The sequence below is a fragment of the Astatotilapia calliptera genome, chromosome 3 (assembly GCF_964374335.1).
Source record: "Astatotilapia calliptera chromosome 3, fAstCal68.1, whole genome shotgun sequence".
NCBI lineage: Eukaryota > Metazoa > Chordata > Actinopteri > Cichliformes > Cichlidae > Astatotilapia > Astatotilapia calliptera.
In genome coordinates this window covers 22095293-22112992 of record NC_137424.1, presented here as the reverse complement: position 1 = coordinate 22112992, position 17700 = coordinate 22095293, and the positions used below count along the sequence as shown (strand labels likewise).

Below are 17700 nucleotides of genomic sequence, written 5' to 3'. Positions count from 1 at the left end.
CAAACATGCAGGTATGGTTAAAGGATTGTCTTCGTAACTTCAGGTACTTGCCACCTAATCAGTTGAATCCATAAATTGAGACATTGTGCTGGGGCCAGCAGCTTACGGCCATACCACCCTGAGCACGCCCGACCTCGTCTGATCTCGGAAGCTAAGCAGGGCTGGGCTTGGTTAGTACTTGGATGGGAGACTACCTGGGAATACCTGGTGCTGTAAGCCTTTCATTTTCATGTCATTGAACCGCTTTTGATCCAGAGAAGGGGTGTATTAAAAGACCAAAAGCAGCTGCCCATTAATGAGGGCACATTAACGACATTGCTTTTGGCTGTTTTCCAATGTCTTGTGCTGCTAGCTGATGCCACCTACACCACACCAGGGCCTGAGTGACCGGCTGGGGCCACTTACACCACATCAGGGCCTGTGGCTGCTGGCTGAGGCCACTTACACCACACCAGGGCCTGTGGCTGCTGGCTGAGGCCACTTACACCACACCAGAGCATTAGTTGCTATTGAGACCAATTACACCACACCAGGGTCTGTGGCTCTTGCTCAGGCCACTTACACCACACCAGGGCCTGTGGCACTGGCTGAGGCCACTTACACCACACCAGGGCCTGTGGCTGCTGGCTGAGGCCACCTACACCACACCAGGGCCTTAGTTGCTATTGAGGCCACTTACACCAAACCAGGGCCTGTGGCTGCTGGCTGAGGCCACTTACACCACACCAGGGCATTAGTTGCTATTGAGGCCACTTACACCACACCAGGGCCTGTGGCTGCTGGCTGAGGCCACCTACACCACACCAGGGCATTAGTTGCTATTGAGGCCAATTACACCACACCATGGTCTGTGGCACTGGCTGAGGCCACTTACACCACACCAGGGCCTGTGGCACTGGCTGAGGCCACTTACACCACACCAGGGCCTGTGGCTGCTGGCTGAGGCCACTTACACCACACCAGGGCATTAGTTGCTATTGAGGCCCCTTACACCACACCAGGGCCTGTGGCACTGGCTGAGGCCACTTACACCACACCAGGGCCTGTGGCTGCTGGCTGAGGCCACTTACACCACACCAGGGCCTGTGGCTGCTGGCTGAGGCCACTTACACCACACCAGGGCCTGTGGCTGCTGGCTGAGGCCACTTACACCACACCAGGGACTGTGGCTGCTGGCTGAGGCCACTTACACCACACCAGTGCCTGTGGCTTCTGGCTGAGGCCACTTACACCACACCAGGGCCTGTGGCTCTTGCTCAGGCCACTCACATCACACCAGGCCCTGCGCTTCTGGCCGAGGCCATCTTCACCAAACCAGGCCCTGTGCTGCTAGCTGTGGCCATGTACAACACACCAGGCCCTGTGCTGGTTCCTGAGGCCATCTTCAACAATCCAGGGCCTGTGCTGTTAGATAAATGCTAAACTGAGCCTTTGGGTTAGGGTATTATGCAAACATGCAGGTATGGTTAAAGGATTGTCTTCGTAACTTCAGGTACTTGCCACCTAATCAGTTGAATCCATAAATTGAGACATTGTGCTGGGGCCAGCAGCTTACGGCCATACAACCCTGAGCATGCCCGACCTCGTCTGATCTCGGAAGCTAAGCAGGGCTGGGCTTGTTTAGTACTTGGATGGGAGACTGCCTGGGAATACCTGGTGCTGTAAGCCTTTCTTTTTCATGTCATTGAACCGCTTTTGATCCAGAGAAGGGGTGTATTAAAAGACCAAAAGCAGCTGCCCATTAATGAGGGCACATTAACGACATTGCTTTTGGCTGTTTTCCAATGTCTTGTGCTGCTAGCTGATGCCACCTACACCACACCAGGGCCTGAGTGACCGGCTGGGGCCACTTACACCACATCAGGGCCTGTGGCTGCTGGCTGAGGCCACTTACACCACACCAGGGCCTGTGGCTGCTGGCTGAGGCCACTTACACCACATCAGGGCATTAGTTGCTATTGAGGCCAATTACACCACACCAGGGTCTGTGGCTCTTGCTCAGGCCACTTACACCACATCAGGGCCTGTGGCACTGGCTGAGGCCACTTACACCACACCAGGGCCTGTGGCTGCTGGCTGAGGCCACCTACACCACACCAGGGCATTAGTTGCTATTGAGGCCAATTACACCACACCAGGGTCTGTGACTCTTGCTCAGGCCACTTACACCACACTAGGGCCTGTGGCACTGGCTGAGGCCACTTACACCACACCAGGGCCTGTGGCTGCTGGCTGAGGCCACTTACACCACACCAGGGCCTGTGGCTGCTGGCTGAGGTCACTTACACCACACCAGTGCCTGTGGCTGCTGGCTGAGGGCACTTACACCACACCAGTGCCTGTGGCTTCTGGCTGAGGCCACTTACACCACACCAGGGCCTGTGGCTGCTGGCTGAGGCCACTTACACCACACCAGGGCCTGTGGCTGCTGGCTGAGGTCACTTACACCACACCAGTGCCTGTGGCTGCTGGCTGAGGGCACTTACACCACACCAGTGCCTGTGGCTTCTGGCTGAGGCCACTTACACCACACCAGGGCCTGTGGCTGCTGGCTGAGGCCACTTACACCACACCAGGGCCTGTGGCTGCTGGCTGAGGGCACTTACACCACACCAGTGCCTGTGGCTGCTGGCTGAGGCCACTTACACCACACCAGGGCATTAGTTGCTATTGAGGCCCCTTACACCACACCAGGGCCTGTGGCACTGGCTGAGGCCACTTACACCACACCAGGGCCTGTGGCTGCTGGCTGAGGCCACCTACACCACACCAGGGCATTAGTTGCTATTGAGGCCAATTACACCACACCAGGGTCTGTGACTCTTGCTCAGGCCACTTACACCACACCAGGGCCTTTGGCACTGGCTGAGGCCACTTACACCACACCAGGGCCTTTGGCACTGGCTGAGGCCACTTACACCACACCAGGGCCTGTGGCTGCTGGCTGAGGCCACTTACACCACACCAGGGCCTGTGGCTGCTGGCTGAGGTCACTTACACCACACCAGGGCCTGTGGCTGCTGGCTGAGGGCACTTACACCACACCAGTGCCTGTGGCTTCTGGCTGAGGCCACTTACACCACACCAGGGCCTGTGGCAGCTGGCTCAGGCCACTTACACCACACCAGGGCCTGTGGCTGCTGGCTGAGGCCACTTACACCACACCAGGGCCTGTGGCTGCTGGCTGAGGCCACTTACACCACACCAGTGCCTGTGGCTGCTGGCTGAGGCCACTTACACCACACCAGGGCATTAGTTGCTATTGAGGCCCCTTACACCACACCAGGGCCTGTGGCACTGGCTGAGGCCACTTACACCACACCAGGGCCTGTGGCTGCTGGCTGAGGCCACTTACACCTCACCAGGGCATTAGTTGCTATTGAGGCCAATTACACCACACCAGGGTCTGTGGCTCTTGCTCAGGCCACCTACACCACACCAGGGCCTGTGGCACTGGCTGAGGCCACTTACACCACACCAGGGCCTGTGGCTCTGGCTGAGGCCACTTACACCACACCAGGGCCTGTGGCTGCTGGCTGAGGCCATTTACACCACACCAGGGCCTGTGGCTGCTGGCTGAGGCCACTTACACCACACCAGGGCCTGTGGCTGCTGGCTGAGGCCACTTACACCACACCAGGGCCTGTGGCTCTTGCTCAGGCCACTCACATCACACCAGGCCCTGCGCTTCTGGCCGAGGCCATCTTCACCAAACCAGGCCCTGTGCTGCTAGCTGTGGCCATGTACAACACACCAGGGCCTGTGCTGTTAGATAAATGCTAAACTGAGCCTTTGGGTTAGGGTATTATGCAAACATGCAGGTATGGTTAAAGGATTGTCTTCGTAACTTCAGGTACTTGCCACCTAATCAGTTGAATCCATAAATTGAGACATTGTGCTGGGGCCAGCAGCTTACGGCCATACCACCCTGAGCACGCCCGACCTCGTCTGATCTCGGAAGCTAAGCAGGGCTGGGCTTGGTTAGTACTTGGATGGGAGACTGCCTGGGAATACCTGGTGCTGTAAGCCTTTCATTTTCATGTCATTGAACCGCTTTTGATCCAGAGAAGGGGTGTATTAAAAGACCAAAAGCAGCTGCCCATTAATGAGGGCACATTAAGGACATTGCTTTTGGCTGTTTTCCAATGTCTTGTGCTGCTAGCTGATGCCACCTACACCACACCAGGGCCTGAGTGACCGGCTGGGGCCACTTACACCACATCAGGGCCTGTGGCTGCTGGCTGAGGCCACTTACACCACACCAGGGCCTGTGGCTGCTGGCTGAGGCCACTTACACCACACCAGGGCCTGTGGCTGCTGGCTGAGGCCACTTACACCACACCAGGGCATTAGTTGCTATTGAGGCCACTTACACCACACCAGGGCCTGTGGCTGCTGGCTGAGGCCACCTACACCACACCAGGGCATTAGTTGCTATTGAGGCCAATTACACCACACCAGGGTCTGTGGCTCTTGCTCAGGCCACTTACACCACACCAGGGCCTGTGGCACTGGCTGAGGCCACTTACACCACACCAGGGCCTGTGGCTCTGGCTGAGGCCACTTACACCACACCAGGGCCTGTGGCACTGGCTGAGGCCACTTACACCACACCAGGGCCTGTGGCTGCTGGCTGAGGCCACTTACACCACACCAGGGCCTGTGGCACTGGCTGAGGCCACTTACACCACACCAGGGCCTTAGTTGCTATTGAGGCCACTTACACCACACCAGGGCCTGTGGCAGTGGCTGAGGCCACTTACACCACACCAGGGCCTGTGGCTGCTGGCTGAGGCCACTTACACCACACCAGGGCATTAGTTGCTATTGAGGCCACTTACACCACACCAGGGCCTGTGGCTGCTGGCTGAGGCCACCTACACCACACCAGGGCATTAGTTGCTATTGAGGCCAATTACACCACACCAGGGTCTGTGGCACTGGCTGAGGCCACTTACACCACACCAGGGCCTGTGGCACTGGCTGAGGCCACTTACACCACACCAGGGCCTGTGGCTGCTGGCTGAGGCCACTTACACCACACCAGGGCCTGTGGCTGCTGGCTGAGGCCACTTACACCACACCAGGGCCTGTGGCTGCTGGCTGAGGCCACTTACACCACACCAGGGCATTAGTTGCTATTGAGGCCCCTTACACCACACCAGGGCCTGTGGCACTGGCTGAGGCCACTTACACCACACCAGGGCCTGTGGCTGCTGGCTGAGGCCACCTACACCACACCAGGGCATTAGTTGCTATTGAGGCCAATTACACCACACCAGGGTCTGTGACTCTTGCTCAGGCCACTTACACCACACCAGGGCCTGTGGCACTGGCTGAGGCCACTTACACCACACCAGGGCCTGTGGCTGCTGGCTGAGGCCACTTACACCACACCAGGGCCTGTGGCTGCTGGCTGAGGTCACTTACACCACACCAGGGCCTGTGGCTGCTGGCTGAGGGCACTTACACCACACCAGTGCCTGTGGCTTCTGGCTGAGGCCACTTACACCACACCAGTGCCTGTGGCTTCTGGCTCAGGCCACTTACACCACACCAGGGCCTGTGGCTGCTGGCTGAGGCCACTTACACCACACCAGGGCCTGTGGCTGCTGGCTGAGGCCACTTACACCACACCAGTGCCTGTGGCTGCTGGCTGAGGCCACTTACACCACACCAGGGCATTAGTTGCTATTGAGGCCCCTTACACCACACCAGGGCCTGTGGCACTGGCTGAGGCCACTTACACCACACCAGGGCCTGTGGCTGCTGGCTGAGGCCACCTACACCTCACCAGGGCATTAGTTGCTATTGAGGCCAGTTACACCACACCAGGGTCTGTGGCTCTTGCTCAGGCCACTTACACCACACCAGGGCCTGTGGCACTGGCTGAGGCCACTTACACCACACCAGGGCCTGTGGCACTGGCTGAGGCCACTTACACCACACCAGGGCCTGTGGCTCTGGCTGAGGCCACTTACACCACACCAGGGCCTGTGGCTGCTGGCTGAGGCCACTTAAACCACACCAGGGCCTGTGGCTGCTTGCTGAGGCCACTTACACCACACCAGTGCCTGTGGCTTCTGGCTGAGGCCATCTTCACCAAACCAGGCCCTGTGCTGCTAGCTGTGGCCATGTACAACACACCAGGCCCTGTGCTGGTTCCTGAGGCCATCTTCAACAATCCAGGGCCTGTGCTGTTAGATAAATGCTAAACTGAGCCTTTGGGTTAGGGTATTATGCAAACATGCAGGTATGGTTAAAGGATTGTCTTCGTAACTTCAGGTACTTGCCACCTAATCAGTTGAATCCATAAATTGAGACATTGTGCTGGGGCCAGCAGCTTACGGCCATACCACCCTGAGCACGCCCGACCTCGTCTGATCTTGGAAGCTAAGCAGGGCTGGGCTTGGTTAGTACTTGGATGGGAGACTGCCTGGGAATACCTGGTGCTGTAAGCCTTTCATTTTCATGTCATTGAACCGCTTTTGATCCAGAGAAGGGGTGTATTAAAAGACCAAAAGCAGCTGCCCATTAATGAGGGCACATTAACGACATTGCTTTTGGCTGTTTTCCAATGTCTTGTGCTGCTAGCTGATGCCACCTACACCACACCAGGGCCTGAGTGACCGGCTGGGGCCACTTACACCACATCAGGGCCTGTGGCTGCTGGCTGAGGCCACTTACACCACACCAGGGCCTGTGGCTGCTGGCTGAGGCCACTTACACCACACCAGGGCCTGTGGCTGCTGGCTGAGGCCACCTACACCACACCAGGGTCTTAGTTGCTATTGAGGCCAATTACACCACACCAGGGTCTGTGGCTCTTGCTCAGGCCACTTACACCACACCAGGGCCTGTGGCTGCTGGCTGAGGCCACTTACACCACACCAGGGCATTAGTTGCTATTGAGGCCACTTACACCACACCAGGGCCTGTGGCTGCTGGCTGAGGCCACCTACACCACACCAGGGCATTAGTTGCTATTGAGGCCAATTACACCACACCAGGGTCTTTGGCTCTTGCTCAGGCCACTTACACCACACCAGGGCCTGTGGCACTGGCTGAGGCCACTTACACCACACCAGGGCCTGTGGCTCTGGCTGAGGCCACTTACACCACACCAGGGCCTGTGGCTGCTGGCTGAGGCCACTTACACCACACCAGGGCCTGTGGCTGCTGGCTGAGGCCACTTACACCACACCAGGGCCTGTGGCTGCTGGCTGAGGCCACTTACACCACACCAGTGCCTGTGGCTTCTGGCTCAGGCCACTCACATCACACCAGGCCCTGCGCTTCTGGCCGAGGCCATTTTCACCAAACCAGGCCCTGTGCTGCTAGCTGTGGCCATGTACAACACACCAGGCCCTGTGCTGGTTCCTGAGGCCATCTTCAACAATCCAGGGCCTGTGCTGTTAGATAAATGCTAAACTGAGCCTTTGGGTTAGGGTATTATGCAAACATGCAGGTATGGTTAAAGGATTGTCTTCGTAACTTCAGGTACTTGCCACCTAATCAGTTGAATCCATAAATTGAGACATTGTGCTGGGGCCAGCAGCTTACGGCCATACCACCCTGAGCACGCCTGACCTCGTCTGATCTCGGAAGCTAAGCAGGGCTGGGCTTGGTTAGTACTTGGATGGGAGACTACCTGGGAATACCTGGTGCTGTAAGCCTTTCATTTTCATGTCATTGAACAGCTTTTGATCCAGAGAAGGGGTGTATTAAAAGACCAAAAGCAGCTGCCCATTAATGAGGGCACATTAACGACATTGCTTTTGGCTGTTTTCCAATGTCTTGTGCTGCTAGCTGATGCCACCTACACCACACCAGGGCCTGAGTGACCGGCTGGGGCCACTTACACCACATCAGGGCCTGTGGCTGCTGGCTGAGGCCACTTACACCACACCAGGGCCTGTGGCTGCTGGCTGAGGCCACTTACACCACACCAGGGCATTAGTTGCTATTGAGGCCAATTACACCACACCAGGGTCTGTGGCTCTTGCTCAGGCCACTTACACCACACCATGGCCTGTGGCACTGGCTGAGGCCACTTACACCACACCAGGGCCTGTGGCTGTTGGCTGAGGCCACCTACACCACACCAGGGCATTAGTTGCTATTGAGGCCAATTACACCACACCAGCGTCTGTGACTCTTGCTCAGGCCACTTACACCACACCAGGGCCTGTGGCACTGGCTGAGGCCACTTACACCACACCAGGGCCTGTGGCTGCTGGCTGAGGCCACTTACACCACACCAGGGCATGTGGCTGCTGGCTGAGGTCACTTACACCACACCAGTGCCTGTGGCTGCTGGCTGAGGGCACTTACACCACACCAGTGCCTGTGGCTTCTGGCTGAGGCCACTTACACCACACCAGGGCCTGTGGCTGCTGGCTGAGGCCACTTACACCACACCAGGGCCTGTGGCTGCTGGCTGAGGTCACTTACACCACACCAGTGCCTGTGGCTGCTGGCTGAGGGCACTTACACCACACCAGTGCCTGTGGCTTCTGGCTGAGGCCACTTACACCACACCAGGGCCTGTGGCTGCTGGCTGAGGCCACTTACACCACACCAGGGCCTGTGGCTGCTGGCTGAGGTCACTTACACCACACCAGTGCCTGTGGCTGCTGGCTGAGGGCACTTACACCACACCAGGGCCTGTGGCTCTTGCTCAGGCCACTTACACCACACCAGGGCCTGTGGCACTGGCTGAGGCCACTTACACCACACCAGGGCCTGTGGCTGCTGGCTGAGGCCACCTACACCACACCAGGGCATTAGTTGCTATTGAGGCCAATTACACCACACCAGGGTCTGTGACTCTTGCTCAGGCCACTTACACCACACCAGGGCCTGTGGCACTGGCTGAGGCCACTTACACCACACCAGGGCCTGTGGCTGCTGGCTGAGGCCACTTACACCACACCAGGGCCTTTGGCTGCTGGCTGAGGTCACTTACACCACACCAGGGCGTGTGGCTGCTGGCTGAGGGCACTTACACCACACCAGTGCCTGTGGCTTCTGGCTGAGGCCACTTACACCACACTACGGCCTGTGGCTGCTGGCTGAGGCCACTTACACCACACCAGTGCCTGTGGCTGGTGGCTGAGGCCACTTACACCACACCAGGGCATTAGTTGCTATTGAGGCCACTTACACCACACCAGGGCCTGTGGCACTGGCTGAGGCCACTTACACCACACCAGGGCCTGTGGCTGCTGGCTGAGGCCACCTACACCACACCAGGGCATTAGTTGCTATTGAGGCCAATTACACCACACCAGGGTCTGTGGCTCTTGCTCAGGCCACTTACACCACACCAGGGCCTGTGGCACTGGCTGAGGCCACTTACACCACACCATGGCCTGTGGCTCTGGCTGAGGCCACTTACACCACACCAGGGCCTGTGGCTGCTGGCTGAGGCCATTTACACCACACCAGGGCCTGTGGCTGCTGGCTGAGGCCACTTTCACCACACCAGGGACTGTGGCTGCTGGCTGAGGCCACTTACACCACACCAGTGCCTGTGGCTTCTGGCTGAGGCCACTTACACCACACCAGGGCCTGTGGCTCTTGCTCAGGCCACTTACACCACACCAGGGCCTGTGGCTGCTGGCTGAGGCCACTTACACCACACCAGGGCATTAGTTGCTATTGAGGCCAATTACACCACACCAGGGTCTGTGACTCTTGCTCAGGCCACTTACACCACACCAGGGCCTGTGGCACTGGCTGAGGCCACTTACACCACACCAGGGCCTGTGGCTGCTGGCTGAGGCCACTTACACCACACCAGGGCCTGTGGCTGCTGGCTGAGGTCACTTACACCACACCAGTGCCTGTGGCTGCTGGCTGAGGGCACTTACACCACACCAGTGCCTGTGGCTTTTGGCTGAGGCCACTTACACCACACCAGGGCCTGTGGCTGCTGGCTGGGGCCACTTACACCACATCAGGGCCTGTGGCTGCTGGCTGAGGCCACTTACACCACACCAGTGCCTGTGGCTTCTGGCTGAGGCCACTTACACCACACCAGGGCATTAGTTGCTATTGAGGCCAATTACACCACACCAGGGTCTGTGGCTCTTGCTCAGGCCACTTACACCACATCAGGGCCTGTGGCACTGGCTGAGGCCACTTACACCACACCAGGGCCTGTGGCTGCTGGCTGAGGCCACCTACACCACACCAGGGCATTAGTTGCTATTGAGGCCAATTACACCACACCAGGGTCTGTGACTCTTGCTCAGGCCACTTACACCACACTAGGGCCTGTGGCACTGGCTGAGGCCACTTACACCACACCAGGGCCTGTGGCTGCTGGCTGAGGCCACTTACACCACACCAGGGCCTGTGGCTGCTGGCTGAGGTCACTTACACCACACCAGTGCCTGTGGCTGCTGGCTGAGGGCACTTACACCACACCAGTGCCTGTGGCTTCTGGCTGAGGCCACTTACACCACACCAGGGCCTGTGGCTCTTGCTGAGGCCACTTACACCACACCAGGGCCTGTGGCTGCTGGCTGAGGCCACTTACACCACACCAGGGCCTGTGGCTGCTGGCTGAGGCCACTTACACCACACCAGTGCCTGTGGCTGCTGGCTGAGGCCACTTACACCACACCAGGGAATTAGTTGCTATTGAGGCCCCTTACACCACACCAGGGCCTGTGGCACTGGCTGAGGCCACTTACACCACACCAGGGCCTGTGGCTGCTGGCTGAGGCCACCTACACCACACCAGGGCATTAGTTGCTATTGAGGCCAATTACACCACACCAGGGTCTGTGACTCTTGCTCAGGCCACTTACACCACACCAGGGCCTGTGGCACTGGCTGAGGCCACTTACACCACACCAGGGCCTGTGGCTGCTGGCTGAGGCCACTTACACCACACCAGGGCCTGTGGCTGCTGGCTGAGGTCACTTACACCACACCAGGGCCTGTGGCTGCTGGCTGAGGGCACTTACACAACACCAGTACCTGTGGCTTCTGGCTGAGGCCACTTACACCACACCAGGGCCTGTGGCAGCTGGCTCAGGCCACTTACACCACACCAGGGCCTGTGGCTGCTGGCTGAGGCCACTTACACCACACCAGGGCCTGTGGCTGCTGGCTGAGGCCACTTACACCACACCAGTGCCTGTGGCTGCTGGCTGAGGCCACTTACACCACACCAGGGCATTAGTTGCTATTGAGGCCCCTTACACCACACCAGGGCCTGTGGCACTGGCTGAGGCCACTTACACCACACCAGGGCCTGTGGCTGCTGGCTGAGGCCACCTACACCTCACCAGGGCATTAGTTGCTATTGAGGCCAATTACACCACACCAGGGTCTGTGGCTCTTGCTCAGGCCACTTACACCACACCAGGGCCTGTGGCACTGGCTGAGGCCACTTACACCACACCAGGGCCTGTGGCTCTGGCTGAGGCCACTTACACCACACCAGGGCCTGTGGCTGCTGGCTGAGGCCATTTACACCACACCAGGGCCTGTGGCTGCTGGCTGAGGCCACTTACACCACACCAGGGCCTGTGGCTGCTGGCTGAGGCCACTTACACCACACCAGTGCCTGTGGCTTCTGGCTGAGGCCACTTACACCACACCAGGGCCTGTGGCTCTTGCTCAGGCCACTCACATCACACCAGGCCCTGCGCTTCTGGCCGAGGCCATCTTCACCAAACCAGGCCCTGTGCTGCTAGCTGTGGCCATGTACAACACACCAGGGCCTGTGCTGTTAGATAAATGCTAAACTGAGCCTTTGGGTTAGGGTATTATGGAAACATGCAGGTATGGTTAAAGGATTGTCTTCGTAACTTCAGGTACTTGCCACCTAATCAGTTGAATCCATAAATTGAGACATTGTGCTGGGGCCAGCAGCTTACGGCCATACCACCCTGAGCACGCCCGACCTCGTCTGATCTCGGAAGCTAAGCAGGGCTGGGCTTGGTTAGTACTTGGATGGGAGACTGCCTGGGAATACCTGGTGCTGTAAGCCTTTCATTTTCATGTCATTGAACCGCTTTTGATCCAGAGAAGGGGTGTATTAAAAGACCAAAAGCAGCTGCCCATTAATGAGGGCACATTAACGACATTGCTTTTGGCTGTTTTCCAATGTCTTGTGCTGCTAGCTGATGCCACCTACACCACACCAGGGCCTGAGTGACCGGCTGGGGCCACTTACACCACATCAGGGCCTGTGGCTCTGGCTGAGGCCACTTACACCACACCAGGGCCTGTGGCTGCTGGCTGAGGCCACTTACACCACACCAGGGCCTGTGGCTCTGGCTGAGGCCACTTACACCACATCAGGGCCTGTGGCTGCTGGCTGAGGCCACTTACACCACACCAGGGCCTGTGGCTGCTGGCTGAGGCCACTTACACCACACCAGGGCCTGTGGCTGCTGGCTGAGGCCACCTACACCACACCAGGGCCTTAGTTGCTATTGAGGCCAATTACACCACACCAGGGTCTGTGGCTCTTGCTCAGGCCACTTACACCACACCAGGGCCTGTGGCTGCTGGCTGAGGCCACTTACACCACACCAGGGCCTGTGGCTGCTGGCTGAGGCCACCTACACCACACCAGGGCATTAGTTGCTATTGAGGCCAATTACACCACACCAGGGTCTGTGGCTCTTGCTCAGGCCACTTACACCACACCAGGGCCTGTGGCACTGGCTGAGGCCACTTACACCACACCAGGGCCTGTGGCTCTGGCTGAGGCCACTTACACCACACCAGGGCCTGTGGCTGCTGGCTGAGGCCACTTACACCACACCAGGGCCTGTGGCTGCTGGCTGAGGCCACTTACACCACACCAGTGCCTGTGGCTTCTGGCTGAGGCCACTTACACCACACCAGGGCCTGTGGCTCTTGCTCAGGCCACTCACATCACACCAGGCCCTGCGCTTCTGGCCGAGGCCATCTTCACCAAACCAGGCCCTGTGCTGCTAGCTGTGGCCATGTACAACACACCAGGCCCTGTGCTGGTTCCTGAGGCCATCTTCAACAATCCAGGGCCTGTGCTGTTAGATAAATGCTAAACTGAGCCTTTGGGTTAGGGTATTATGCAAACATGCAGGTATGGTTAAAGGATTGTCTTCGTAACTTCAGGTACTTGCCACCTAATCAGTTGAATCCATAAATTGAGACATTGTGCTGGGGCCAGCAGCTTACGGCCATACCACCCTGAGCACGCCCGACCTCGTCTGATCTCGGAAGCTAAGCAGGGCTGGGCTTGGTTAGTACTTGGATGGGAGACTACCTGGGAATACCTGGTGCTGTAAGCCTTTCATTTTCATGTTATTGAACCGCTTTTGATCCAGAGAAGGGGTGTATTAAAAGACCAAAAGCAGCTGCCCATTAATGAGGGCACATTAACGACATTGCTTTTGGCTGTTTTCCAATGTCTTGTGCTGCTAGCTGATGCCACCTACACCACACCAGGGCCTGAGTGACCGGCTGGGGCCACTTACACCACATCAGGGCCTGTGGCTGCTGGCTGAGGCCACTTACACCACACCAGGGCCTGTGGCTGCTGGCTGAGGCCACTTACACCACACCAGGGCCTGTGGCTGCTGGCTGAGGCCACCTACACCACACCAGGGCCTTAGTTGCTATTGAGGCCAATTACACCACACCAGGGTCTGTGGCTCTTGCTCAGGCCACTTACACCACACCAGGGCCTGTGGCTGCTGGCTGAGGCCACTTACACCACACCAGGGCATTAGTTGCTATTGAGGCCACTTACACCACACCAGGGCCTGTGGCTGCTGGCTGAGGCCACCTACACCACACCAGGGCATTAGTTGCTATTGAGGCCAATTACACCACACCAGGGTCTGTGGCTCTTGCTCAGGCCACTTACACCACACCAGGGCCTGTGGCACTGGCTGAGGCCACTTACACCACACCAGGGCCTGTGGCTGCTGGCTGAGGCCACCTACACCACACCAGGGCATTAGTTGCTATTGAGGCCACTTACACCACACCAGGGCCTGTGGCTGCTGGCTGAGGCCACTTACACCACACCAGGGCCTGTGGCTGCTGGCTGAGGCCACTTACACCACACCAGGGCCTGTGGCTGCTGGCTGAGGCCACTTACACCACACCAGTGCCTGTGGCTTCTGGCTGAGGCCACTTACACCACACCAGGGCCTGTGGCTCTTGCTCAGGCCACTCACATCACACCAGGCCCTGCGCTTCTGGCCGAGGCCATCTTCACCAAACCAGGCCCTGTGCTGCTAGCTGTGGCCATGTACAACACACCAGAACCTGTGCTGGTTCCTGAGGCCATCTTCAACAATCCAGGGCCTGTGCTGTTAGATAAATGCTAAACTGAGCCTTTGGGTTAGGGTATTATGCAAACATGCAGGTATGGTTAAAGGATTGTCTTCGTAACTTCAGGTACTTGTCACCTAATCAGTTGAATCCATAAATTGAGACATTGTGCTGGGGCCAGCAGCTTACGGCCATACCACCCTGAGCACGCCCGACCTCGTCTGATCTCGGAAGCTAAGCAGGGCTGGGCTTGGTTAGTACTTGGATGGGAGACTACCTGGGAATACCTGGTGCTGTAAGCCTTTCATTTTCATGTCATTGAACCGCTTTTGATCCAGAGAAGGGGTGTATTAAAAGACCAAAAGCAGCTGCCCATTAATGAGGGCACATTAACGACATTGCTTTTGGCTGTTTTCCAATGTCTTGTGCTGCTAGCTGATGCCACCTACACCACACCAGGGCCTGAGTGACCGGCTGGGGCCACTTACACCACATCAGGGCCTGTGGCTGCTGGCTGAGGCCACTTACACCACACCAGGGCCTGTGGCTGCTGGCTGAGGCCACTTACACCACACCAGAGCATTAGTTGCTATTGAGGCCAATTACACCACACCAGGGTCTGTGGCTCTTGCTCAGGCCACTTACACCACACCAGGGCCTGTGGCACTGGCTGAGGCCACTTACACCACACCAGGGCCTGTGGCTGCTGGCTGAGGCCACCTACACCACACCAGGGCCTTAGTTGCTATTGAGGCCACTTACACCACACCAGGGCCTGTGGCAGTGGCTGAGGCCACTTACACCACACCAGGGCCTGTGGCTGCTGGCTGAGGCCACTTACACCACACCAGGGCATTAGTTGCTATTGAGGCCACTTACACCACACCAGGGCCTGTGGCTGCTGGCTGAGGCCACCTACACCACACCAGGGCATTAGTTGCTATTGAGGCCAATTACACCACACCAGGGTCTGTGGCTCTTGCTCAGGCCACTTACACCACACCAGGGCCTGTGGCACTGGCTGAGGCCACTTACACCACACCAGGGCCTGTGGCACTGGCTGAGGCCACTTACACCACACCAGGGCCTGTGGCTGCTGGCTGAGGCCACTTACACCACACCAGGGCCTGTGGCTGCTGGCTGAGGCCACTTACACCACACCAGTGCCTGTGGCTTCTGGCTGAGGCCACTTACACCACACCAGGGCCTTAGTTGCTATTGAGGCCAATTACACCACACCAGGGTCTGTGACTCTTGCTCAGGCCACTTACACCACACCAGGGCCTGTGGCACTGGCTGAGGCCACTTACACCACACCAGGGCCTGTGGCTGCTGGCTGAGGCCACTTACACCACACCAGGGCCTGTGGCTGCTGGCTGAGGCCAATTACACCACACCAGGGCCTGTGGCTCTTGCTCAGGCCACTCACATCACACCAGGCCCTGCGCTTCTGGCCGAGGCCATCTTCACCAAACCAGGCCCTGTGCTGCTAGCTGTGGCCATGTACAACACACCAGGCCCTGTGCTGGTTCCTGAGGCCATCTTCAACAATCCAGGGCCTGTGCTGTTAGATAAATGCTAAACTGAGCCTTTGGGTTAGGGTATTATGCAAACATGCAGGTATGGTTAAAGGATTGTCTTCGTAACTTCAGGTACTTGCCACCTAATCAGTTGAATCCATAAATTGAGACATTGTGCTGGGGCCAGCAGCTTACGGCCATACCACCCTGAGCACGCCCGACCTCGTCTGATCTCGGAAGCTAAGCAGTGCTGGGCTTGGTTAGTACTTGGATGGGAGACTGCCTGGGAATACCTGGTGCTGTAAGCCTTTCATTTTCATGTCATTGAACCGCTTTTGATCCAGAGAAGGGGTGTATTAAAAGACCAAAAGCAGCTGCCAATTAATGAGGGCACATTAACGACATTGCTTTTGGCTGTTTTCCAATGTCTTGTGCTGCTAGCTGATGCCACCTACACCACACCAGGGCCTGAGTGACCGGCTGGGGCCACTTACACCACATCAGGGCCTGTGGCTGCTGGCTGAGGCCACTTACACCACACCAGGGCCTGTGGCTGCTGGCTGAGGCCACTTACACCACACCAGGGCCTGTGGCTGCTGGCTGAGGCCACCTACACCACACCAGGGCCTTAGTTGCTATTGAGGCCAATTACACCACACCAGGGTCTGTGGCTCTTGCTCAGGCCACGTACACCACACCAGGGCCTGTGGCTGCTGGCAGAGGCCACTTACACCACACCAGGGCATTATTTGCTATTGAGGCCACTTACACCACACCAGGGCCTGTGGCACTGGCTGAGGCCACTTACACCACACCAGGGCCTGTGGCTGCTGGCTGAGGCCACCTACACCACACCAGGGCATTAGTTGCTATTGAGGCCACTTACACCACACCAGGGCCTGTGGCTGCTGGCTGAGGCCACTTACACCACACCAGGGCCTGTGGCTGCTGGCTGAGGCCACTTACACCACACCAGGGCCTGTGGCTGCTGGCTGAGGCCACTTACACCACACCAGTGCCTGTGGCTTCTGGCTGAGGCCACTTACACCACACCAGGGCCTGTGGCTCTTGCTCAGGCCACTCACATCACACCAGGCCCTGCGCTTCTGGCCGAGGCCATCTTCACCAAACCAGGCCCTGTGCTGCTAGCTGTGGCCATGTACAACACACCAGAACCTGTGCTGGTTCCTGAGGCCATCTTCAACAATCCAGGGCCTGTGCTGTTAGATAAATGCTAAACTGAGCCTTTGGGTTAGGGTATTATGCAAACATGCAGGTATGGTTAAAGGATTGTCTTCGTAACTTCAGGTACTTGTCACCTAATCAGTTGAATCCATAAATTGAGACATTGTGCTGGGGCCAGCAGCTTACGGCCATACCACCCTGAGCACGCCCGACCTCGTCTGATCTCGGAAGCTAAGCAGGGCTGGGCTTGGTTAGTACTTGGATGGGAGACTACCTGGGAATACCTGGTGCTGTAAGCCTTTCATTTTCATGTCATTGAACCGCTTTTGATCCAGAGAAGGGGTGTATTAAAAGACCAAAAGCAGCTGCCCATTAATGAGGGCACATTAACGACATTGCTTTTGGCTGTTTTCCAATGTCTTGTGCTGCTAGCTGATGCCACCTACACCACACCAGGGCCTGAGTGACCGGCTGGGGCCACTTACACCACATCAGGGCCTGTGGCTGCTGGCTGAGGCCACTTACACCACACCAGGGCCTGTGGCTGCTGGCTGAGGCCACTTACACCACACCAGGGCATTAGTTGCTATTGAGGCCAATTACACCACACCAGGGTCTGTGGCTCTTGCTCAGGCCACTTACACCACACCAGGGCCAGTGGCTGCTGGCTGAGGCCACCTACACCACACCAGGGCATTAG

At 57.8% G+C, this 17700-nt stretch overlaps 9 non-coding genes and 1 pseudogene across 9 annotated transcripts; all 10 read left to right on the top strand.

Moving 5' to 3' along the window:
- The first annotated feature begins 100 nt into the window (after positions 1-100).
- LOC145427255 (5S ribosomal RNA) lies at positions 101-219 on the top strand. Its single transcript, XR_013907987.1, has one exon. It is a non-coding gene; the product is annotated as a 5S ribosomal RNA (ribosomal RNA).
- A 1330-nt stretch (positions 220-1549) lies between these two features.
- LOC145427341 (5S ribosomal RNA) lies at positions 1550-1668 on the top strand (annotated as a pseudogene).
- A 2242-nt stretch (positions 1669-3910) lies between these two features.
- On the top strand, positions 3911-4029 carry LOC145426325 (5S ribosomal RNA). The gene has a single exon (XR_013907035.1). It is a non-coding gene; the product is annotated as a 5S ribosomal RNA (ribosomal RNA).
- Positions 4030-6342: 2313 nt separating this feature from the next.
- LOC145426926 (5S ribosomal RNA) lies at positions 6343-6461 on the top strand. The gene has a single exon (XR_013907646.1). It is a non-coding gene; the product is annotated as a 5S ribosomal RNA (ribosomal RNA).
- A 1096-nt stretch (positions 6462-7557) lies between these two features.
- Positions 7558-7676, top strand: LOC145426702 (5S ribosomal RNA). Its single transcript, XR_013907414.1, has one exon. It is a non-coding gene; the product is annotated as a 5S ribosomal RNA (ribosomal RNA).
- A 4215-nt stretch (positions 7677-11891) lies between these two features.
- LOC145426324 (5S ribosomal RNA) lies at positions 11892-12010 on the top strand. Its single transcript, XR_013907034.1, has one exon. It is a non-coding gene; the product is annotated as a 5S ribosomal RNA (ribosomal RNA).
- A 1175-nt stretch (positions 12011-13185) lies between these two features.
- LOC145427244 (5S ribosomal RNA) lies at positions 13186-13304 on the top strand. Its single transcript, XR_013907976.1, has one exon. It is a non-coding gene; the product is annotated as a 5S ribosomal RNA (ribosomal RNA).
- Positions 13305-14478: 1174 nt separating this feature from the next.
- Positions 14479-14597, top strand: LOC145427233 (5S ribosomal RNA). The gene has a single exon (XR_013907965.1). It is a non-coding gene; the product is annotated as a 5S ribosomal RNA (ribosomal RNA).
- Positions 14598-16004: 1407 nt separating this feature from the next.
- Positions 16005-16123, top strand: LOC145427009 (5S ribosomal RNA). The gene has a single exon (XR_013907733.1). It is a non-coding gene; the product is annotated as a 5S ribosomal RNA (ribosomal RNA).
- A 1057-nt stretch (positions 16124-17180) lies between these two features.
- On the top strand, positions 17181-17299 carry LOC145427222 (5S ribosomal RNA). The gene has a single exon (XR_013907954.1). It is a non-coding gene; the product is annotated as a 5S ribosomal RNA (ribosomal RNA).
- Positions 17300-17700: the final 401 nt, after the last annotated feature.